The sequence below is a fragment of the Meleagris gallopavo genome, chromosome Z (assembly GCF_905368555.1).
Source record: "Meleagris gallopavo chromosome Z, MGAL_WU_HG_1.1, whole genome shotgun sequence".
In the NCBI taxonomy this organism is placed as follows: Eukaryota; Metazoa; Chordata; class Aves; order Galliformes; family Phasianidae; genus Meleagris; species Meleagris gallopavo.
Window position 1 is genome coordinate 27,714,820 of NC_139435.1, and position 22,897 is coordinate 27,737,716.

General features: G+C 38.4%; 1 protein-coding gene across 4 annotated transcripts in view; it reads left to right on the forward strand.

The window, feature by feature from the left end:
• Window positions 1-322: 322 nt before the first annotated feature.
• The window catches only part of JAK2 (Janus kinase 2), a 93,213-nt gene continuing 70,638 nt past the window's right edge, over window positions 323-22,897 (forward strand). For 2 of the 4 annotated variants that reach the window (XM_085212969.1, XM_085212971.1), the window contains exon 1: window positions 413-490. The gene's annotated coding sequence lies outside the window, so the exon portion shown is untranslated. Of the gene's footprint in view, window positions 491-22,897 lie in introns of all 4 variants that reach the window. The other 2 variants (XM_085212972.1, XM_085212970.1) reach the window with 2 other exon arrangements.

The window sequence follows — 22,897 nt, forward strand, 5'->3', positions numbered from 1 at the left end:
TCCCGCTTAACTTTCTTCCCGTTTTTCCCCACCGGGGAGGCAAAAGGGAAACCCGTAAGAGACACAAACCACCCACGCCCCGCAGGGCCTGCCCTGAGGCGACTAACAGCCGCGCGGGACGCACCACGCTTCCCGCTCCCCACAGTCCCGCCGCCCGCCCAGGGCGGGGCGACAAGAGCACCGCGGAGCAACGGCCGCGACCACCAACCCCGCCCCGTGTCGCTTAGCAGCTGCGCGATGACGCAAGCTGCGGGAGCCCCGCGGTCCCCGCTCCTCCCAGTGCGAGCGGGTGCCCCCGCCCCGCGCCGCTCCCCGCCGCGGCGGTGAGGGAGGGAGGGAGGGAGGGAGGCGGGGCGGCTGTGCCGAGCAGCGGGTAAAGCGCGGCTCGGCAGCACGCCGCCGTGCTGTCTGCCCCGGTGCTGTGCATGGAGAGCTTGCGGGTGCTGAGGGGAAGCCGCCAGCTCGCGCCGCTCCGCCGAGCTCCCGCGGGGTGAGTGGGGCAGCGCAGCTCGCCCCGGCGGCGACTTGTCCGCTGGCCGCCACGATCGGGGTCGGGGGGGACGGCGGATCGGAGAGGGGGCTGCGCCTCCTCCTAAGGGGTCTCCGCTCCGTCCTGCCGGTGGGGAGTCCCGAGCGGAGCCCCGCGGTGGGACCACGCTGAGCGGCCCGGGGCGGCGGCGGGGCCCAGGGCGGGTGCCCCGAGTAGGCCCTGCGCAGAAAAGGGGGGACCGGACGGCTCCCTGTGCACGAAGGCCTCTCTGTCCGGCAGTGCGGTGCCGGCCGGCCCGACCGCGGGGCGAGGCAGCGGGAAGTCCGCCGTCACTCTTCGGGCCGCCGCGCCTCGGCGAAACTGCTGGGTTTTGCCGGAGTACTTCCTCGAGAATAGTTGTGGCGTTGAAAGATCATCGCTGCGAGGGGAAGGAGCGCCGCGGGGGCTCTGGGGCTCTTCGCTGTCAGCTCGTATTTAAGTTGTTTCTAGGACTCTTAGTTGTATGTTACAAATTACTGCATTTCATTCCCCTTCCACAGCATGAAGTTATTTCTATTATTGTAGTACACTAGTGTACTATTATTATTAAGGAAACAATTGCGGGTGAAACTTCAGGTTGGTTTTGTTTGTTTTTGGTTCAGCTGAAGTCTAACAAGTCTAATGCCAACCTTTTTGGCTGTGTCTTCAAATTCCCTTTTCTCTAACCTGTGTGATAAGGCAGAAAGTAGCACCTGGCTTTAACACTTATTATCAGTGAGACATAGGCTGTTCCCTCTGATTGTTTGTCAGGGAGAAACATAATTGGAAAGATGTGGAAGTCAATGAAAGTGCCAGGTGTAGCTTCGTAGGGCAGGTCAGCTGGTTAATGATCAGTGCTCCTGGCATGCCTGCCCCATACGCTCCCCCGTTTGTCATCTCTCTCTCTCTCTCTCCACTATCTCTCTTGTTAATCAAAATCAACAGATATTGAGTTCAGATGAGATAGAAATACTTCTAAAATTTGTATTTTATGAAAAATCAGTATTAACAGGAAATTGTAGGGAGATTGTGCACACTGTTGAAAAGTGCAGTTTGTATTGATTAACCTCTTTTTCCTTGCAATACTTGGTCTACATGGTCACTGATACAGGGTAGCAGAAGTATGTCCTTCAGGCCTTTCTATTGTTTCCTGTCCAGGAGCCATAATTTGAAGGCTTGGGCATAGCAACATTGTTTCTACCATCTTCTGCTTGAAGACTTGAGTCCCGAGTGACTCCAGAGGTATAAATATCAAATTGTGTTTAATAATTATAGTGTTACAGAGTGAAATGGTAATGTCTATAAACAGTGTGCTTTCTAGAAAAGCCTAAAATCTAAGCTCTTTACAAGAGCTTTTTCACTTTCATAAATGTTAGTGAGTTCCCAATGTCACTGGGAAGCACTAATCCCTGCTACGAGAGGAAATTTAATAAGCAAGAAGTTTGCAGAATACAGAAAGTGTTTCAGCATCTTGTTGGCTAGAACTGCAAAATGGAAAATGAAAGGAGGTTGCTACTGCCTCTCACATACATCTGTTCAGCCTGGTGATTGGACTGACAATAACCGTTTCCAAATGATGTGGTGCTGATGTTGTACATGACCGCAGTATGACTAAAGCAAATGTCATTGCCATCTTATACTGGCAGTGGTATTCTCTTGCCTGAACTATAAGAACAGCAGTTACTGAACAGGGTTGTGTCTTCTAACGTTGGTTTCTTTATCGAAGTTCTGGAACATTTTTACTGTATGACCTAAAGTAAACAAAAAGCTTAGAGGAAACATTTACAGTTACAAGAAGTACTTTGAAAACTTGGCTGAAAGACCCTCAAGAGGGAAACAAGATGAATATATATGGTAATACTAAACAAACACATCAGCTAAGTGGTGTTAATATGTACCTAAAAGGCAGCTAATGTCAGAAGTTATGAAACTTTACTTAAGAGGCAGGATAAAATAATTATTCACAAAACAACTAAAATATATTTAATGGGATTTTGAAAAAGAAAAAGCATTTTACAAAGAAGAAAGCAACACAATCTTGTGGCTTTTTAAAATAAACTTAACTGCAGCTTTGAAGAGGTTTAACTAGATGAGACTTCCTAAGATACCTTTCAACCTGAATTACCGTATCCTAGTGGTACTGTGCTATTACAAGTTAGCATTTTTGTTTTAAATATCCTATTTCTGCCCCTCCCTCATTTTTACCAAGGTTTGAATGCAAAGATTAACAGTGTAGTTAGGCAATACATAGTTATATTTTTTTCCATTTAACTCAATAGAATACTATTAAAAGTCACTCGCCCTGGCTGTGTGCTAATTTCAGTGGGTTCTGTATGAATTTCTGCATCCACCCACAGAGTGCTCAGCATGAGCCCGGTAAGATGACTAATATGAGTGAGACTAACAAGATCTGAGTCAACACTTGAGCTCAGGCTTGTATTTGTATTTCTCTAATGTATTTCAGAAATGATTTATGTATCGGAATGTAAATGAGGAGCTTTCCTGAATTCTTAGATATGAGGTTTTGTTAACTACTCTGTATAGTAATTCTCTCTCTATGGAGACTTAGAAAAACAAAATGAAAACAAGTATATAGCACGAACTTTCTTTATGGTAGTTCTTCTGGGAGAACTGTAATTAATTCTATTAGTTATCTGCACATAGGTGCTATTTTTGCTTAGTTGCTCTCCTGATCTACAGAGTACGTTGTATCTGTCACTTAAGTGACTGCTGGAATACAGCAAGAGCTACAGGATACGTGCGTAAGGTATTGTGTCTTTGTCATTCATAACCTGGCCAGTGCTGAAAGAAAAAGCGTGATGCTACTTCTGCTGCCAACTCTCTGGTTGGGCACCACTGAATGCAGAGAGATTGAATTCATGTAGACAAAGACAGTATCCTCTTGTGTTATTGTGAGTGCAGCTGATGTGTAGTTCTAAGGTAATTAGCTATCTTTATTTCTGTCTTGTTATCCTGTACTAGAAAGCAGTTTTCTTTGGGGGAAAACATAAGTACAGCTTGAGTAGACAAGTAGAATGACCTGCCTGTAAGGTAACTGTGTCTGTAATTTTGGTTATGCTGTCATTACACATTCAAACATAAATATTTAAATTTGACTGGGGGGTGGAGAGAGAGAAAATCCTGTATGGTGCAGCCTAATCATAGGGGTTTCCTTTTAATCAGTACAAACTGATTATCTTTTCTTTTTATGATACAAATTTTCTCTTCAGCTATGCCTTTTATGACAGTAATTTTCATGGTACTGTTATTAACAATAAAATAGGCAGTAAAATTGCTTTTTAATCATGGCTGAACTTTTCATTGTATTAGAAACACATTGGCAGTCAATGTTTTTTCCCCTCCATACCTCTGCCCCTTCTTCTGCACATCTTTCTGTGATTTTCCAAGTAAAATTAATATTTGATCCACAGATCAAATGCTTTTGTCTGAATTGTGACATCACAGAAAACAAACAAAAATGCAGAAAGAAACAAGTGAAATGAGAATGTTTTCAATGCCATTCATTATTCATTGGAATACTTTGTTTCTTGCCTTGTGTGTGCCTGTATTTCGCAGTCTGTTGATCAAGACATCCTTCAACCTGGTTGCTTTGTTCAGTTAGTTACCTTTGGCTCAAAATTTAACATGTAGGAGTAGCTGCAAGTTACTCTTTCAGGAGTTTATTAGTTTCTGTCTGTTGACATAGAACATTATTTTTCTTCTGCTCTTCATTTATCTAGGTCTCAATTTTTGTTGGAATGTCTTGATCCTTGTCTAGTCTTGAGTTAACTAATTATCAGTACAGTTGTCTTTCGATTTCCTAGTAAGCACTGAACAGCAACTTAAAAACAACTTCATTGCCAGGCCCAGAAGATAGAACTGGAACATTTTACAGGGTTATTAAAATTAATTACTCAAACTGTGACTTTTGAAGTACTTATATATGTACACATTTGTGTGAGTATGGCATAGTATTTCTCACTTTGCATGCATCCCCATCTAGAACTTGTTCTGGTATTTATTGCAGTTCCTGAGCTGTATGTTCTTCTAGATGTGAAATTCATATTGACAGTCCAGGGTGCTATCTTCGCTGGTATCATCTTTATCACCTTACTCTTGTGCTCAAACAGTTACAGTAGATTTCAGGCTTTTGGAATGTGTTTAACGAGTGTCTTAAATACTACATGTGTTCAAAGTGATGTGGTTAAGGTTATTTGCACATGTAAATTAAAAATTAAAAAAAAATATTCTTTCATTTATTGGTCTTACAGATTTGTTTTTGTTGCTCTTAGTTTAGGAGTTCAATTGACATCAATTTGTCAGACTTTTTGTTTTTGCAGTCATCCTGTTTTCCAAAAACAGAATATGGAACTAGGAATCTGGCTGAGATTTCTCTTCTTTTAATATTTTAGAGTACTGGTGTTAATATCTTTTTAGTCCTAGCATATATGTGCACGTATATATGCATTCTGCATGTACAAGATAGATTGATCTTTAAGAACATGCCTAATATACCTTAAATGAGAATCTTCAGTTTCTGTTCTCCATTAATACTGGTCAACAGCTAGGGCTTCTTAGTTAAAAGCAAAATATTCTTAATTATTTTCTGATATGTAGTGCTGCCTCCTGAGTTTCCAGCACAGTAAAAATATTTTACTTCTACATATTAAATATTGCTATATATAAACATACAGTATATTTCCTACCTTCGTTTCTCAAACAATCCTTGGAGGCCTCAGTTGTTTAAGTGCATTTAGATGCACTCTGTTGACTTCAGCATGAAATCAGGGGATTGTTTTCAGGAATTCAGTTATAAAGACAGGATTGCAGGTGGTGTCTGGGTTTCTCTAAGTATATTGGTAAAACTTATCTACAAGCTTAATGCAAGAGCATGTCATGACTAAAGTTACTGGAAAATAACCGTTAATTTCTGATTAAAGAGGGATGCTTTTTTTTTCCCCCCCCAAGTTAGAAAATGCTTTAGAAAGCTACTACAATAGTAAAAAAAAAACATAGACTGTTGAAGTTATAGAGACAAAAGGCTCTAAAAATATAGTTTTCAAGTGAGGGTTCATGCTGAAAGATGATGGGAAGGAAAAAAAATCATAAAATTAAGTCTTATCTGTGCTGTAGTTGGTGTACAGTTTACAACATTAGGCAGTAAAGCCAACAAAAATCCTGTTTTGCAGCATTTCCCAGCTGTAAGGAATTCTGACATGCTATAAAGTTTACTTCTGGTTCTAGAAAATGTAACAGTGTTATGTTTGCTCATAAGTTAATTGTGATGTAGTTGCAAGGGGTAGAAATACTTCCCTCCTCTGTGAAGCAAAGGACTAAATGCTTGCTGAAATGTAAAGGAGAGACAAAGCCATTTATGTATGTTTGTTGTATATCATCTGTATGAAGTACTCCTGTGTGCTAGGAAATCTGGAGTTGGAGCCAAATAGCATTTGGTCTGTATGAGTTAGCATCCCTGCAGGGACAAGCAAAATCAAAAGCATTCTTATTCCAGAATCAAAACCATCCTTACTCCAAAGGTATAAACTACAAAGGTAAGGAGGGCAAAAACTCCCTCAGAAAATAGAGGGAGTGAGTAAAAGGAATTGAATTGAGTGAAACTTTTAAAGTCTCTTATAATTGAAAGAATCAGAATTGAACACAAAGCCAAATTATTTCCATTTTGTAGGTTGCTGCATTAAGGCTGCCAAGATCTGAGCACCTGAAAGCCTGCCTGTTTTTCAACAGTATCATCAAATGTCTAGAGATATTTCCTCTCTCCATGTGAGGTACATTTCATAGTGAGAAGTGCTTCTTGTACAAAATGACTTTGTAAATTATAACTGGCATCTCTGATCTTATTTTTGGTGCTACTTTGATGTACTTTACAATGCTGGTAGTACAGATTCTTTCTGGGCTCATTTTGAGCCACTAGAAATTCTACAATAGAATACATTACATTCATATAATATGTACATAAGTGCCTGCTGCTTTAATTGTCATGTAAAGTCAGACTTAAGCCAGTTTTACAAGAATGTACTTTTCAGAGTCAAAGATTATTTGTGTGAAACTTGAGCACCTACTCTTGTGAGTTAAGATCAGTGCTAATTATGCAGTTTTTAAGCAACAGATGTATTAGATTGACAGTCATTTACTGTGCATATCTTTCTGATTTCTGTACTGAATAAAACAAACAGCAATGTCTCCTTTTTTTCCCCCTCTTACTTATTTTGATATCTTGAGGTATTGCTCTCTGAAGCAGTAGAAAGTTGGACTATCTTTTAAGGCACTGATGTCCAAGGAGAAGATAAACTTTTAATGCTGGGGGAAATTACAGGAATCTGAGCAGTGGCCTTTTGGCCTTTCTGTAAGGAATTATAGAACAAGAAATGCCGAGGATCTCAAAGAAAGTTAAGGATTGTGGCTTCATAATGTTCTAAGCATATGCCCCTCAAGATGTTTCTTTCCTCAGCCTCTCGTAAACTCTGGCATTTGCTGTTCCATCAGCTTTGTAGACACAACAGCTCTTTGTAGGGTTGTGATATGAACTATATCATAACCGTGACTTCAGTGAAAGACTAATTTCGATCTCTGAAACAAGTGGCAAAAGGTAAGGGGGGGGTGGACAAGGTAACTTCTTAAACAGGCTTGCAGTACCAGAGAAAATGTTGTGCAACAGCATCCTGGATAACCCCAAAAATGAACTGAACTACAAAAGAAAGTTTGGGTTCCCTGTGGAATCTGAGGACACGAGATTGCACAAGACCCAGATCCTCAGCTGTGGGCAATAAAGCATGTCAGTCCAACAGCTGGCTTCCAAAAGTTTGAGACTTTGGAACTCTTCTAACTGTGTAAATAGGTGCACGGTTATCTTTTAATTGCTCTATAACTATACTACCATAAACCTCTGTAAATGTGTTGTCTATCAGGGATTTTGTGAATAAATAAAATAAAATTCTGGATTCTTTTATATTAACCTCGCATCAGCGAACAGTGATTTCAAGGCTTCAGGCTAAATTTAAGACATTCTATTCCAAGAATATTTTGACCCGTAAAACTGGAGACTGGCACACTGATTGTCTGTTTTCAACACTGAAAGAATGGTGAAGCTGTACTGAATTCCAGGGAGTATTCTGAAAATGTATATAATCAATGAATATACAGATGTTATAATTAAGAAATATGCAAGAACATTAGGCTAAACAGGTTACCACACCAAAGAAGAATAGATAGAAAGCTTACCCTTGTCTTGGGCTTGCTGAGAAGACTCCAAGAGAAGTGATCCCCAAAAGAGATCCTAACCCACTGGCAGTCAGCTCTTAAGTGGGATCTAGGAGAGGTGGAGCCAGGCTCCACCCTTTCCGGTAGCACAGGAGAATTGCCTTCACCTGTGCTCCCAGGGCTGACTCATTGCTTGCTTCAGCTGGTCAATCAGAGGTTCAGGCCATGATTCAGTTCCCATACAACATGGTTGCAGAGGTTGAGTAGAACCGTGTTAGGCTTAAGTTTGTCATCATGAGAAAATGAAATAGTTGGTAGAACTTACGGGCCTGTGCAAGATAGGTGTCAAAAATGAGTTGGAGTCTCCAGTTACATGGTTAGACATTTGTAGACCTAAAAACAGTGTGATAAGTATACTTAAGCCAAAATGGAGAATAAATTGTGTTGCTTGTTTGGTTGAGGTTAATGAGATTACCCCAGTATAAGAACCAAATCAATTTGAAGCATTGCATGTGGGACTATAACCCATTATTAAGACAGAATTAGCTGAAGTTTCAGCAGCTTGAAGCCAGAGGACTTGTGCAAGACACTTTAAATTCCATGTTGTTCTTGTTATCCAAGCTGGTTCAGGCACATAAATGGTGTTTACAAGGGTGCCAGTGATATGTAGCAGACTTAAATCATTCTTTAGTTTTTTTGAGTTTTATTATTTTTCCATGTCTGTCTGTCTTAGTACTCATCCATTTGCTTATCAATATTTTTGCCTGTAGACTCATAGGACTGAGTTTTAAGCTATTGTAAGCAAAATACAGCTGTAATATGCCAATGGTTGAACACGTTTGTTTTTATTCTTGAAGCTCCTGAACTTGGAATATGATATTTTTTAACAATTTGTTAAAAGATGATATGTTGTCATGTTGTTTAAGACCTCATGCTATGATTTGATGACATGCTAGTGAAATGGTGTTTCTTATGGTCAGACTTCTAAGAAGAACATTCAGAGTTTGTCATTACCTGATGTTAGAGCAAATCAGCCGCATGTCAGTATGTCCAGATGTGGTAGTTTCAAAGGAGTTACAAGCCAAGCTACTTATTCTGTATGTTGTAACTTTCTTTCAAAAGACACAATCTCAGTTCTGTCTTTCTAATTTCTTACTGGTAAGCAGCCTTGTGGACTGTTCTGTGCTACTTTTGTGAAATATCTTTGAGCAATTTTCTGTTTAGATTACTTGAAACATTTTCAGGAAAAGCTTCAACTTCAAACTGGCACTTCATGTGAATGTATCAAATTATTTTTCTCTTCCCCCACATCAGAAGTCAGCTTTGAGTGGAAAACTTAGTATTGTTTTGACTTGCTGTGATGTAGTTGAAGTGTTTTTTACTGAGAATGTTTATGAGGAAGCAACCTCCAGCATCCTTTGTCATATATTGAAACAATAGATTAAATATATGTGAGCCTGGAAAAGGCTGTTGCATATCAAGATAAATGTACAGACACAAAACAAGAGTGATTACTTCAAATCTGCTAAGACATAAATTTAATCAAACAATTTATTTTTTTCATTAAATATACTGTATTCACAGAATCAGAAAATAGTTTACTGTGAAGCACTCCTGCCTAAAGCGGCGCTGGTAACGAGATCATGACAGGTTGGTTATTCAGAGCTGTATCTGGTGATGTCACGAAAGCTCTCAAAGATAGTCATCACATCTTCTCTGGGTCCTAGTTGTGTTGCTGGACTCTCCTCAGCGTGACAGAGTTTCTCCTTATGTCCTGTCTCAACCCTTTAGACCTCTTGTCTGATGAAGAGCCAGGCTCTGACTTTCCAAGGACTTCCCTGTAGGCTCTGGAGGCTGCTGCCAGGTCTTCAGAAGTCATCTGTTCTTCAAGTTGAACAGTCCCAGTCTGTCTTCCACTGACCATGTCATTGTCCCCTATCGTGAACATTTTCAGTCTGTATGCTTTTCTCTCACCGATGCTGGCACTGGTGAGGCCTCAAGTACTGTGTTCAGTTTTGGGCATCTCAGTACAGAAAGGACATTGAGATGCTGGAGCAGGTCCAAAAAAAGGCAACAAAGCTTGTGAAGGGCTTAGAGAATATGCCCTATGAGAAGAGACTGAAGGAACTGGGGCTGTTTAATCTGGGGAAAAGGATGCTAAGGGGAGACCTTATTGCTCTCTTCCAACATCTGAAAGATGATTACAGCGAGAGCGGGATTGATCTCTTCTCACTGGTGACAGGTGACAGAATGAGGGGAAATGGCCTCAAGTTGCACCAGGGTAGTTTAGATTGGATATCAGAAAGAACTTCTTTACAGAAAGGGTTGCTAAGCACTGGAATAGGTTCCCCAGGGAGGCAGTTGAGTCACCATCCCTGGATGTGTTTAAAAACTGTTTGGATGCGGTGCTCAGGGACTAGGTTTAGCAGAGGGTTGTTAGGGTATTATGGTTAGATTCTGGTTGGACTTGATGATCTTGAAGGTCTTTTCCAAGCTGAGCGGTTCTATGATTCTGTGTTGGAGATTGGTTGGGAGTGGAACAATACAAGTAAGAGATGAATGTTGCCAGAATTTTAAAGAAAGTCAGAGTGGTAGAAAGTCTGGAAAAGCAATCAAACCATAAGTGCTTTCCAAATTTACATATAAAAATAACCGTAAGATCATAGAATCACGAGAGTTGGAAGGACCTTTAAACGTCATCTAGTTCAGCTTCCCTGCAATGAACAGTGACATGCACAGCCAAGTTGCCTAGGGCCTGATCTAGCCTTGCCTTAGAAGTCTCCAGAGATGGGACATCAACCACATTTCTAGGCAATGAGAAGAAGTATACTGGTTTTAAACCATTGAAGGACACTGTCACCAGAAACTAAATGTTCAGTTCTCATAATTATAGTGCTTTCCTTCTTTATGAACTGCTCAGTTTGAACTTGAAATATTTTGATAGAAGTATTTGATAATGTAGCATTTCTTTAGAAATGTTGCATTTAATGATATTTAGATTTTTATGTATTTTTGTTGTATTTCAGTTTTGTAAATGTAGCTTGCCAGAAATATGTTAAAAAAAACATTGTCTTGAAAATTACAGCCAACTTGCTTGTTAAGACACTAAATACAACCCCAAGTCTAGGTTGAATACATTACACTTCTTATGTATAAATGAAATGTAATGATAGAACTCAACATGTCTTGTTTAATCAATGAAAAATCAAACTTAGCACAATGTATTACTGTTTGACTGGTTCCGTGATTAAAGTGGGTAACTGCAGAATGACAGCTTAAAAATACAAATGCAAATTACAAATGATTTATAATAAACATTGTCTCCAATTTCAATCAGAACTGCATTAAGCAAATTTAAATTAAGTGAATTAATCTGTTTTGCCCCAAGACTCTTGAATACTTAATTACACTGAGTTCATGTGTATTACGTGAATGTATAAATAGATGTATTTAAATCAGAGTATTTTAAAAATTCCTTCTGTTTCTCTAAGATTCATGGACTGTTAAGCCAATTGGAACTCTTGGAATACTATAATTTGGTTTTGTAAAGTCATTAAACTTCAACCAGTTGAGACAGATATGTTATTTTTTGATAGGGTGTTATCTAGAATTACTGTCAAGTCTATGCAGATGGTTCTTTCACCACCTTTAATTCTTGAGTTAACAAATCATATTTATTTTATATTTGCGTTTCTATTGGTAGTTCTGTAGCCTATTTTTGTACTAATAGAATAGAAATAAGGTAATTGTGGTATGTAAACTTCTTTCCTCAAGCAACATAAATGCATGACAAATCAGTATTCCTTTTTATGTATCTTTTTAATGATTTCACTATCTTTGTTTAATAAAAACTTGTTCTATTGATGTTATGTATTGATAAAATTCTTTTATTGCTAGGGGACTTACTGTTGAACTCGAGAATCTCATGTATGTAAAACACTTGCCTTCTACTTTTGTTTTATATTGCTTTCTAAATTTCATGTTGCTATCTTTCCTTTATCAAGTGGAAATCAGCTAAAACATTAGGCTGCTTTTCTGACTGCTGAAGTGCAAAAGGAGCAAGAAGAAATGTAAAAAAAAAAAAAAAAAAAGAAAAAAACCTCATATTTGATTGTTTAGGCAAATATCTTCTCTTAATTCTTCCCCATTGAGAAATAAATCCATTTTGAAACAGTAAGTATGCTTGTATTATCCTTATGGTGTTATTAGTTGAAACTATCTTCGCCTATTTCTAGTTAAAGCAAATATAAATTCTCATCTAATTGTTAATTTATTGTAGTTCATTATAACAATTTAGAATATTTATTGGTTCTTTACCACAGTATCTTTTCATCCTATCACCATTTCTAGTTACTCTTCAATCCTATGGAGAATGAAACAATGCAAAAAAACCAAACAAACAAAAAAAAAAAAACAACCACGAGTCTCCCTGCCAAAAAAAAAAAATGTAAGAGGCAGCAACAGAGTCAAATAGACTTTAGGACTCATTCAGTAAGCCTACATTGCAGATCTTTAAAAACTTACACTTTTCCTACAACTTTACAGAAATACACATTCTAATATGAATGATATTACACCACACATAACTGTTTTCAGCCTATAAATGAGAAAAGTCTCAATCAAAGATACTGTGGGGAGAATATAGTTTGTCTTGACTGCTTCTAAGTGGCTGTGTTTTCTACACTATATTAAAAGGAGTTGTCTTTTCCCACAGTAATCTGTTGTAATTTACAACAGCAAAAATAATGTTGCTGCATTAGTGAAACAGTAAGTGAGTTTACAGGCAAAAGTAAAGACTCAGTAGGATTCTCAGTAGGAAACAAAATGGCTTACAGTAAGAAGGGAGCAAGTATGTAAACAGCTTTGTCCCTTTATCCCTCCAAATGCCTGACTGTTTCTTTGCCTTCTTATCATACCTCTACCTTTTCCCCTTTGTTTCCTACTATTTATTGGCTCTTGTTGTTGTTCTTTCCTCTCTCCCCTTCTCCCTGTAATAAAAGAATCAAGTAGTTTTTAAGGCAATTCTCTGATCTCAATAACAGTCAAGATCTGAACTACTTGGAACTTCAGGGCCAGATATTTAGACTTTCAGTTTATGTTTGTGAAAAACCTTCTTGTCTTTCTTCAGACTTCAGCATCTTCAGATTTCTGTTATCTATTATTTGGGACAGAAGACTCTTTCTTCCTAGATAAAACTTGCTAGTTAATTGTGAGTGCACCTGGATGGGAAAATAGGAAGAAAATAACCCAAACAAACAGTTATGAAAAAGAAATGTTAAGATCAGAAAATATATGCTAGATATACTGTAGACCAGGTTGTAATATAACTATATTAAAATTGGTAGGAATCTGAAAAATCAGTTTTCAATTGGAGAAGAATTGTTGATGGTTTTGAGGAAGGAGATAGTTTTGATTTGTTAGTAGAATTTTCACATTGCTTGTGAAAAATAGATTGCAAGTAGACTCAATTCTATTTGTGTCCGTGGGGAAAGGTGTGATATTGTGATTAGAATTTAAAGTGGAGGATCAGAAGAATCAGTATTTGTCAGGAAGGAAGGGAGATTGGCAGGTGGCTTGGCAGTAGACTGGACAAAAACTTGCAGTTAGTCTGAAATGGAGGGGGAATGAGAGGAAAGTATGTGTTACGGATAACAAAAAGATATGACAGATGAGTGTAATAAAGTGTGGGTTGATGAGTGGCTCTGTATGGGAAATGCAGACAGTGCAAGCATTTGCATGCATCTTCTTGATCTTAACTTTTCACATACATCTAATTATTCTACTGGTTATTATAGCTGCTGGAAATACTGTTATGTTATTTCAAATTTTAATGGGGCTGACACTTTGAGAATAGAGGAGTTGTGTTGTGATAGGAATTTAGAACTGTTCTTTTGTAACTTTGGAAAACAAAACTGATCCCGAAGAATGTGGATGCTGTTTGCTTTTTGAGTGCCATGCTCACTTTTAAATGACCATGGTTGAGAGCAAGGTTCTCTGGCTATATATGAGCAATATGAAATCAGAATTGAAGATACTTTTTTTATATTAAAGGAACTAGAATAATGATTTCTAACACACATACATCCATGCATCTCTTACTTATTTTCCTGTTGTAACTTTTTGTTTTTAACTGTGGAATGAGCCGGAACATTTATCTCAGATTATATTCCTTATTTAGACTATGCGGTAGAACGAAGTAGCAGATTAACAAGACTTTTTGTTTTATCACATCTATTCTACTGTCACAGATGGTGTACAGGATTAGTTTTGCAATCGTAATTTGTGATCTCTTCTTTCCTGTTTGTTCCTACACATTTTTATTTCCTTTTCTTTTATCTTTGTAATGGGTAAGGTTCTTTTGGAGGCTTAAATATCAGATCACAGCACAAAAGGTGGGTAAGGAGTTGACACAAAAGACTAGAACTTAAGTTATTGAAACAATTTCAGAATCATAAATACGTAATTACACATAAAATATTTACAGCACAGTACTGTGCAATTTGGTTATTTGAGAGAGAACCTTAAGTGGGTTGTCACTGCATGCACAAATAAGAATTTTTTCCACTCTGTACTTGAAGTAATCACGTACTTCTACTTCACAGAGCTTGGGAGTAGTCTGCATCAGATTAAAAAGTTTCACATGCTTTCAAAATGTGAATAGAATATTGAAAATGTGTTATTGCTAATGTTACAGCTCCTGCTGAAACATCTGAGTTATTGATGTTTAGCAAGTAGATCGTTAAAGTACTGTTGTTGGACTACTTCACACAGAGTCTGGTTTTAGCAAATCTCATTATATGATTACAGGCATATTTAAAGTGTTAAATGGTGTCTATGAAGAAAGAAGGTGGCAGGTTGACTGTGGATTATGCAATCTGTGTGGGACTGTCAGTTTCTTCATTTGTCTATCTTCACTTTTGCCTTTGTAACTGGAAGTTGTGGCTGAATAGAGAAGAATGCTAGTGACTGTTAAGATAGCTATGATAACTAGTCTGGTTTTTTTTTTTTTTTTTTTTGGAATAAATGCATGGTATACTGACTTAGTAACAGTAATGTGTCATTAGAGATTTATAGTGTGAAAGTAGCAGATAAAAAAAAAAGTGTGTTCCTTTAGCTCACTAATACTAACGTAATAAAAGTAATGCTGATTTAAATTAGATCATGGTTTGATAGGAAGGAATAATTGGTAGTGCAATAGCAAGAAAAACTCAACAGCACTATTCCTAATGATTGCAAAAAAAATTCTAGAATATTTTTCTCAATATACTAATAGATTGTATGTACATTTGTTGTTTTGTTTTTCCATTATAAGTCAGTTCTTAACTGCAGCCTTCCTGCATATAATTTTTGTCTTCTGAAGTTCTGTGATCACACATAAGTAGTTTGATAAATATCTTACACCTTTAACTGAATACTTCTAATTACTGACTTGAAACTTATGCAAGAAGACATTAATGACTATCAACTCCAAAAGTAACTTGTAACTGGAGTGATAAAGATACAAAATACTAGGGAAAACTGGCTTTTTTTTTTCCTTCTACAGAGAGCTGAAAGAGACTTTCAGAGTAGGATGGGCTCCTTTGAGAATTGGACTAGAAAGAGAGGGGAAATGGGAAAAGGAGGATGTCCAAAATAAACAATAGAAAAGTGGAGAACTTTCCCTGAGTAAAACAGGGATAGGTGAAAGTGGAAAGAAGTTAAGTATGTAGGTTTTTTTCTTTCTCTGTATGCTTTTGTTTTTCTTCCTGCTTTTTGGGCAGAGAGTGGATTATCTTGTACTTAAAGAGAAGGAAAGAATCTAAAACTGGAGAAAGGGTTGAAGAGGATCTAACTACGAATATAGAATTATAGTAAGGGTGCACTGAAGGCTCAGCTTGGGAAGTGCTTTGTGGCTTTGCAATCCAGTAGAGACAATGCATTTGTAGTTTTGTGGTAAAGGGAGAAATATTAAATCACTTTTGTCAAAATCATGCTACTGCACTGGAAAAACTCGCAGAACATCTAACTTGTAAGGAAAGGGGTTCCTCAGCAGTAGAGTACAGAAATACAGATTTGAAAGTAAATGCAATCCAAGGAGGACTATTAGACTGCGTGTGGATCAGATTTGGAATTGCAAAAAGAGAAACATGATGACATTTCAACTGTTTAGCGTTTCTCAGAACATGTCCGTTCACCAGGATTGAGGCACTGGCACTTCAAGCCTATGGCTTGTCTAGCTGTTCCTGTTATATTAATAATGTGATGGAAGTGTTCTTGCAATGTGTCAGCCATTCAAAAAGTCAAAAAAACAGAGTATAAAGGAGGAAAACAGCACAAATACTTACTGTTTCATATAACTGCTGGTAAGGTGGAGTAGGCAGTATATTAAGGGGAAGAGGTTGGACAAGGCTTCCATCAAAAAGTCTGTGGAAGCTTAGTGCCAGTGTAGCCAACATTCCTATAAAGAAATGTAATAAAACAAAAAGAATGAGCTACTAAAGCAGAAGGCATTGAGGAGAGAGGGATTTTTTTTTTTTTTTTTCCAGAACAGCTTAGAAGTTGTGGATGATGATATATTCTGTGATGTAAAGGAGCTGACAAATATGTAAAGCCATGCTGCTGCAGCTGTACCCGGAGGGCCCTGCAGTATGGAGTTTTAAGTACTGAAGTACTGCAAAGATCCTTTGCCGGCAACTAATTTAACCAGGGGCTTAGGCAGAGAAGGCTTGTGTTCATCCATGTTTTGTTTTGTTTTGTTTTCTAGTGCTATAGCTGCAGTGACAAGGAGCAGGCATTAAGCTGACAAAATGCTTGCACCCAGGTAGCCAATACTGTTACAATTACTGAAGGCATTTGAAGAAATACCGTTCTAGAGATAGGGCACCTATATCTTCTTAAAATCACTGACTTTATTTGGTTACATACAGTATACAGTGCATTAAACGTATTGAGAACAGAAGAGCAATTACAACCACGTATGTAGTTACAGCTCTTGAAACTCATAAATTTTGAGTGACTTTAAAGAGGATCTACAGCCTGGTTGTATTTTCTGCATGTACTGAAACAAATATACTCAAACTTTTCAGCATTATCTTTAGCAACCTAACTTGTGATGTTCACCTATTTTAAAATGCCTTCTTTGAGACTTGAATTGAAAAATGCATTAAGTGGACTTCCATTTAGATAGTAATCAGTCATACTAGACTCCCTGATCTGACTGATCTGGGGTTTGTTTTGTTTGGTTTCTAATTTATTTTTTATTTTTTTTCCAAATATTTATTGTCGTGCTATTTAAGCTTATAGTCAAAGCCCTATGAAATCAACAACATAATTTGAACACTTCTCCATTTTCATTTTGACCTATGGGGACATGAACAAAAATGTTTGAGTAATATATGTGAGTCAGCTGGCAGCTGAATAAATTTAAGTGAATTTTATGCTTCAAGAGTTTTTTTTCTTTAAATAAGATTCATTTCTTAGTTACTGCTGAAGAAACTGAAAGTCTTACTATGTATATAAAAAACAACAACAAACAAACAAGCTTTTGGAGGCAACCACTGGTTCATTTAGCATGCCACGATCATGTTACTTTGACAAACATTTCTTTGTAGCAAGTTATGCTGTTTGTTATGAATGCATTGAACTTCTTGGTAAATGTCTGACTTCCTTGCCCCATCTTACAATGCATATTAAATGCTGAGAAAAGGTAATTGGAATACTTGGTATTGCACTTGACTTGGATCCTCTAAAAGAAAAAAAGGGCTAGGGGCATGAAGGCAGACAGAGTCATTCCCATGTGCCAAAAGATTAGCTAGAGGGGAAAAGACCAGCCTGGCTGAACAGAGACCTGCTCCTGGAACTCAGAAACAAAGAGATTTTACATCCTTTCGGAAGGGGCAGGCAAATCGAGAGGACTATGAAAGTGATAAGAGATTATGCAGGAAGAAAATTAGAAGAGCCAAAGACAGCTTGAACTTAGCATCTGCAGTAAAACACAATTAAAAGTGTTCTTATAAAAGGAGGATTAAGAAGAATCTCCATTCCCTTTACTGAATGTGAGTGTGGGGGTCGTACAGTGAGTGATGAAATGAGGAAGAGGCTGAGGTCCTTGGTGTGTTATTTAGCTCAGTCTTTATTGCTAAGACCAGTTGTTCTTGGGATGCCCAGCCTGCTGAGCCAGAAGACAGAGACAGGGAGTAGAATGAAGTGCTTATAACCCAGGTGGAAATGGCTAACAACGTACTGCACCATTTGAACACTCACAAATCCAGGGAGCTGGTTGGGATCTACCCAAATGTGCTGAAAGATCTGCTCAAAGTTTTTACCGAACAACTTTAAATAATTTAATCAGCTGTCCTGGCTGAGAAGGTCTGTTAGGAAATTGTTGGATGTGACTGCAATTTACAAGAAAGGCAGGAATTAAAATCTGAGTAATTACAGGCTTGTCGGCCTGAGCTTGGACCCTGAGAAGGTCATGGAGCAGATCATCTTGCACTGCTACCATTATGTATACAGGACAACCAAATGATCAGACTCCAGTCAGCATACAATTATAAAAGACATGTTCTCCTCTGATAAGATGACCTATTTAGTGGACAAGAGTAAGGTTGTGTATATTTAGTTGAACTTTAGCAAAGCTATGAATACTACTTTCAACAGCACACTCCTGGAGAAACTGGCTGCCTATTGCTTGGACATATGTACTATTGAACATACTGACACATGTATTATGAACTGGGGCTGTTTAGTCTGGAAAAGAGGAGGCTGAGGGGAGACCTTATTGGTTTTTTCCAGTATCTGGAAGGTGATTGCAGTGAGACTGGGATTGATCTCTTCTCACTGGTGACAGGTGACAAGATGAGAGGAAATGGCCTCAAGTTGTAATGGCCTCAAGGGTAAGTTTAGATTGGATATCAGAAAGAACTTCTTTACAGAAAGGGCTGTTAAGCACTGGAATAGGCTCCCCAGGGAGGTGGTTGAGTCACCGTCCCTGGATGTGTTTATAAGCCATTTGGATGTGGTGTTCAGGGAAATGATTTAGCAGAGGGCTTTTAGTATGGTTAGATTCTGGTTGGACTTGATGATCTTGAAGGTCTCTTCCAACCTGAGCAATTTTATGATTCTGTGATTCTACAATTCTATTTGCTGGGCAAAAATACCTGAGCCCAATGGGCTGTTGTGATCCGGTTGACATCTGTTTGCATCTGGTGTTCCTCAGGGCTCAGTACTGGGTCCAGTTTCATTCAGCACTTTTATCAACGATCATGAAGGGGTGGAATGCACCCTCAGTTCCCAGATTACACAAAGGTGGATGAGGGTGCTTATTTGCGTGAGGGTAGGAAGGTTCAAGCAAGCATCTGGGTAGGCTAGGCTAATGGGCTTTGTCCATCAACAAGGTTAAATATCGAATTCAGCACTTGTTTTGCATCAGGCTGATGCAGTGGTAGAAGCTTTGAGAAGAGTAGCTGGAAAGTTGCCTGACACGTAAGGACATGGAGCTGACTGACAGCTGACTGAACAAGAGCGAGCAAGGTGCTCAGGTGCCCCAGTAGGCCAATAGCATCTTGGCTGGATCAAAAGTAGTGTGGTCAGCAGAACTAGGGAAGTGATTGTTCTCTTGTACGAGGCACTAGTGAGACTGCACCTTGACTTCTGCATTCAGTTTTGGTCTCCTTGCTACAAGAAAGATACTGAGTTGTTCAAGTAAGAGCAAAACAATTAGCGGAAGTGCTAGAAAGACAGATGCCAGTAGTGGGTGAGGAAAGTAGGCTTATTTTGTCAGGAGAAGAAGAAGCTGAGGGGAGATACCACTCACTACAGCTATCTGAAAGGAGGTTCCAGTTAAAGTCAGCTGCTTTTCTCAGGTGACAAGCAACATAATGTGGGAATTGCAAGGGATGCATGGATATGGTGTTTAGGGGCATGGCTTAGTGGTGTTAGTTGAATGGTTGGACTTGATGACTTTAAGGATTTTTCCAAACAAAATTATTCTGTGCTTCTATTCTGTGATTGTAAGTGGACAGCAGAAAGCAATAATGTAAAGGTAAAGGCACACTGCAGGCTTGTTTTATTCCTGTACATTTTCATGGGGATTTACTCTTGATTGCTTTTGGATGAAGATCTCTATATGCCTTTGGTCTGGTCCTAGTAGGCATGTAGGAAAGCACATGGCTTGGAAATACTGTACTGAGAATTAACTCTTAAAATCATGTTCTGCTACAGTTTAGGTGCAGAAAAAATACAAGTAACAAATTTGTTTTGTAATAAATTCTCAGTTATAAAACAAGATTAGTCTGATATCATACAATATGCAAAACATTAAGGCTGTTTGAGGAAAGACCTCTATCTTTGATCGTGCAGGTGGTTCTGAAACAGTCTGCATCTCTTGTCAGTAAGCAAAAGGTGTGGTAAGAGCAGAATTATCTGGAAAACCAAAGATGACTGGGAGCATGGAATGTAAACAGTGAAAACAGTCAAAACTTTCAAAATGCTTTAAGTTTATCTTTGTAAAGTTGTAAAAGAGCTTCAGCAGCTGTAGAAAATTCTCTAGAGATTTTTTAAATACAGTAGTTAGTTTTACAAATGTCAGAATGGCTGTTATGTAGCAGTCCTTAGGAAAACAAAAAATTAATACTTCATATAACTGAAATGAATGGAACCAAGTAGGTAGTGAATGTGAAGAATTGAGCTTTTCTTTCATTGTTTGTTAGTTATCATGGAATACTGCTCTTCTAGAAATCCTTATTAATACTCTTCCATTGCAGGATTAAATGTAGCTAAAAAAGATTTGAAAGAAAAAAAGGGGACTTAGTTGGGAGAAAGCAAACATCTAGGAGCTCAATTTCAGAAGCAAGAAAAAAACCTGTTCCGAGTCTTCCAACAAAATGGATGGAAAGCATGCAGATAGACAATTGCTGTAGTGCTGTATTCTGTAACAGGCAACAGAACAACTTTTTTGATATAACTTTTTTTAAAAAATGTTGCCCACATTTGTTATCTTTGATGCCAAGTTCATGCATTTGAAAATGGTGTGGCCATGAGAGCTAATTAATTTATTTTGAACTGTCTGTGCTGCTAGAGAGTAGCTTCAGTGATATCAAGGAAAATGCTTGCTATCAAATATCTTTAATAGGTAAATCTACTAAAGATTTATCAAAAGCTGATTGTAGCAGATCTGGCTGCGATGTTAACTTTTCCAACAGTAGCCCATGCTCTGCACTTCTTGTTAGAGCAGTCACTTCATGTCTATGGGGAAGACATGCACCATTGAGTGTGGAAGGGTTATTTGTGCTGAATATCATAAAATTTTTCTTAAACCTAAATGAACCACATGGCTGAGGAGTCAGGCTGTATGTAGAAAGACTAATGTTCATTTATCATTGGTGAGTAAGGATCAGCTAGTTGCACTGCCCTTGCCTTTAGTGCTTCTGGACATCCAAGCTTTTGTACTTGGAGCCCTTTAACTTCTGTGCAGTACCAAAGCTTCCAGAGTCATGTTACAAAAACAAGGATGGAGTGGGAGTAGAAGACCTGTGGCGGGTAACCAATAAGTTACAAGCTTCCAAAAGCTGTTTGTGATCTGCTGACTATCTGTGAAGAACACTACCAGCAGTAATGTCCTGCAAGGACTCATGATACCAATTGTATGACTGTTTGGCCAGAGCATAAATCAACCTACAAACACCGATGTTTTATACATCTTTTCAGAAATTGACATAAATAGTTGGTACACCTTGCAAAAAGTCATTTATACTTAGACTGCATGTAATTTTTGGGAAAAGCCAAATAATTCCTTTTGTCCAAGAATATGCAAAGCCAATATATCTAAGGAGATGTTTGCATTGACTGCCTCAGAAAAATACCAAGTTTCTCACCCACCTCCTGAATTCACACATGAGAGCTGGTGGACTGTGCAACACAATTTTTTCAGTTCTCATTTTCTTTGTAGGTGTTTGGGACACATCCTTCCTAGTTTGGCTCCCTGTGCATCTGAGCTGGTAATCAAAATAGAGCAGCTTGTTCCTTGTAAATTCATTCTGCTTGAGAGTGGCGGATCACAAACTACTGTTGGAACCATAAGGATTAGAGCTGATTTGCTCTTCTGGTGGAGTATGTTGCTGCAAATATTACCTGCTCTGATTTCTTTTAGTAAGACCAGTTGGCTCTCTCACAGATATTTTTGTCAATAGTTGGTTCTCCAAATAGTTTGTTCTCTCACTTGGAATATACATATTATGTCTTCTATTATGTGCCAATCTGTCTCAAGTTTATCGTGGAACAAGTCACTTTCACTGTTGCTTTTACTCTGCACAAAACAGTAAGAATATTTAAAAAGTAATTTTGAAGCCTGTGCTAGCTTAGTCTTGTTCAAGTGTTCTCCTGAAAGCTTCCTTTATCCCTTTCTCTGTGGACCACCCTGGTAGTCTGCTTTTCTCATAAATATATCTTTCCCTACTGCTTCTCATTTTCTGTCTGTTTCAAATGTGATTTCGTAAGTTTTATTTACTCTGACATCAGACAAGAAAGGGCTGCAAATTTCAGCAGTAGGGGACTTGTGGTGTTATACTTAGCATTAACTCCTGTGGAGATGTTTTCCATTTACTCCCTACGTTTAGACAAGAAGAAATGACTGGAAATCCTTGGCTGCAAGATTGTTATCTCTGACCACTGGGCTCTGCAATGTAATAAAATCCTTATCCATCCTTTTCTCCAGAACTTTGAGAGAATCCTTAAATGTCGCCAAGGGTGAAGGAAGATCTAAATTTCATAATTTTCATAACTTTTCATAATTTTTCATATTTCATAGTTTTTAAAACAGTAATATCTCCATACTATCAAAAAGGAGAGGAGAAAAAAAAACCCTGACCATCAGTGGTGTATTTTAAAAGCACCTACTTCTCTTTCTAACTTCTATTTACTTGTAGCTGTGATTTGGATGCTATGGGAATGTAAAATTCATTGGTTTGTTACTGTGGGGTATTAAGTGAAATCTTTATTATGTGCTCTCGCAGTATTTGTTTTAATGGTCTGGGCATGCTGAGTAGTTTCAGATAATCTAAGGAAACTGGAATCTCACAGCAGTTGCTCACTTGGGTAAGCCTGAGACCGTATCTCTCTGGGGATGGGAGGGTAAAGACCTACATACTCTTCTGTGTAAGACAAGAGTATAGAGATGCAGAAAATGAATTAGTA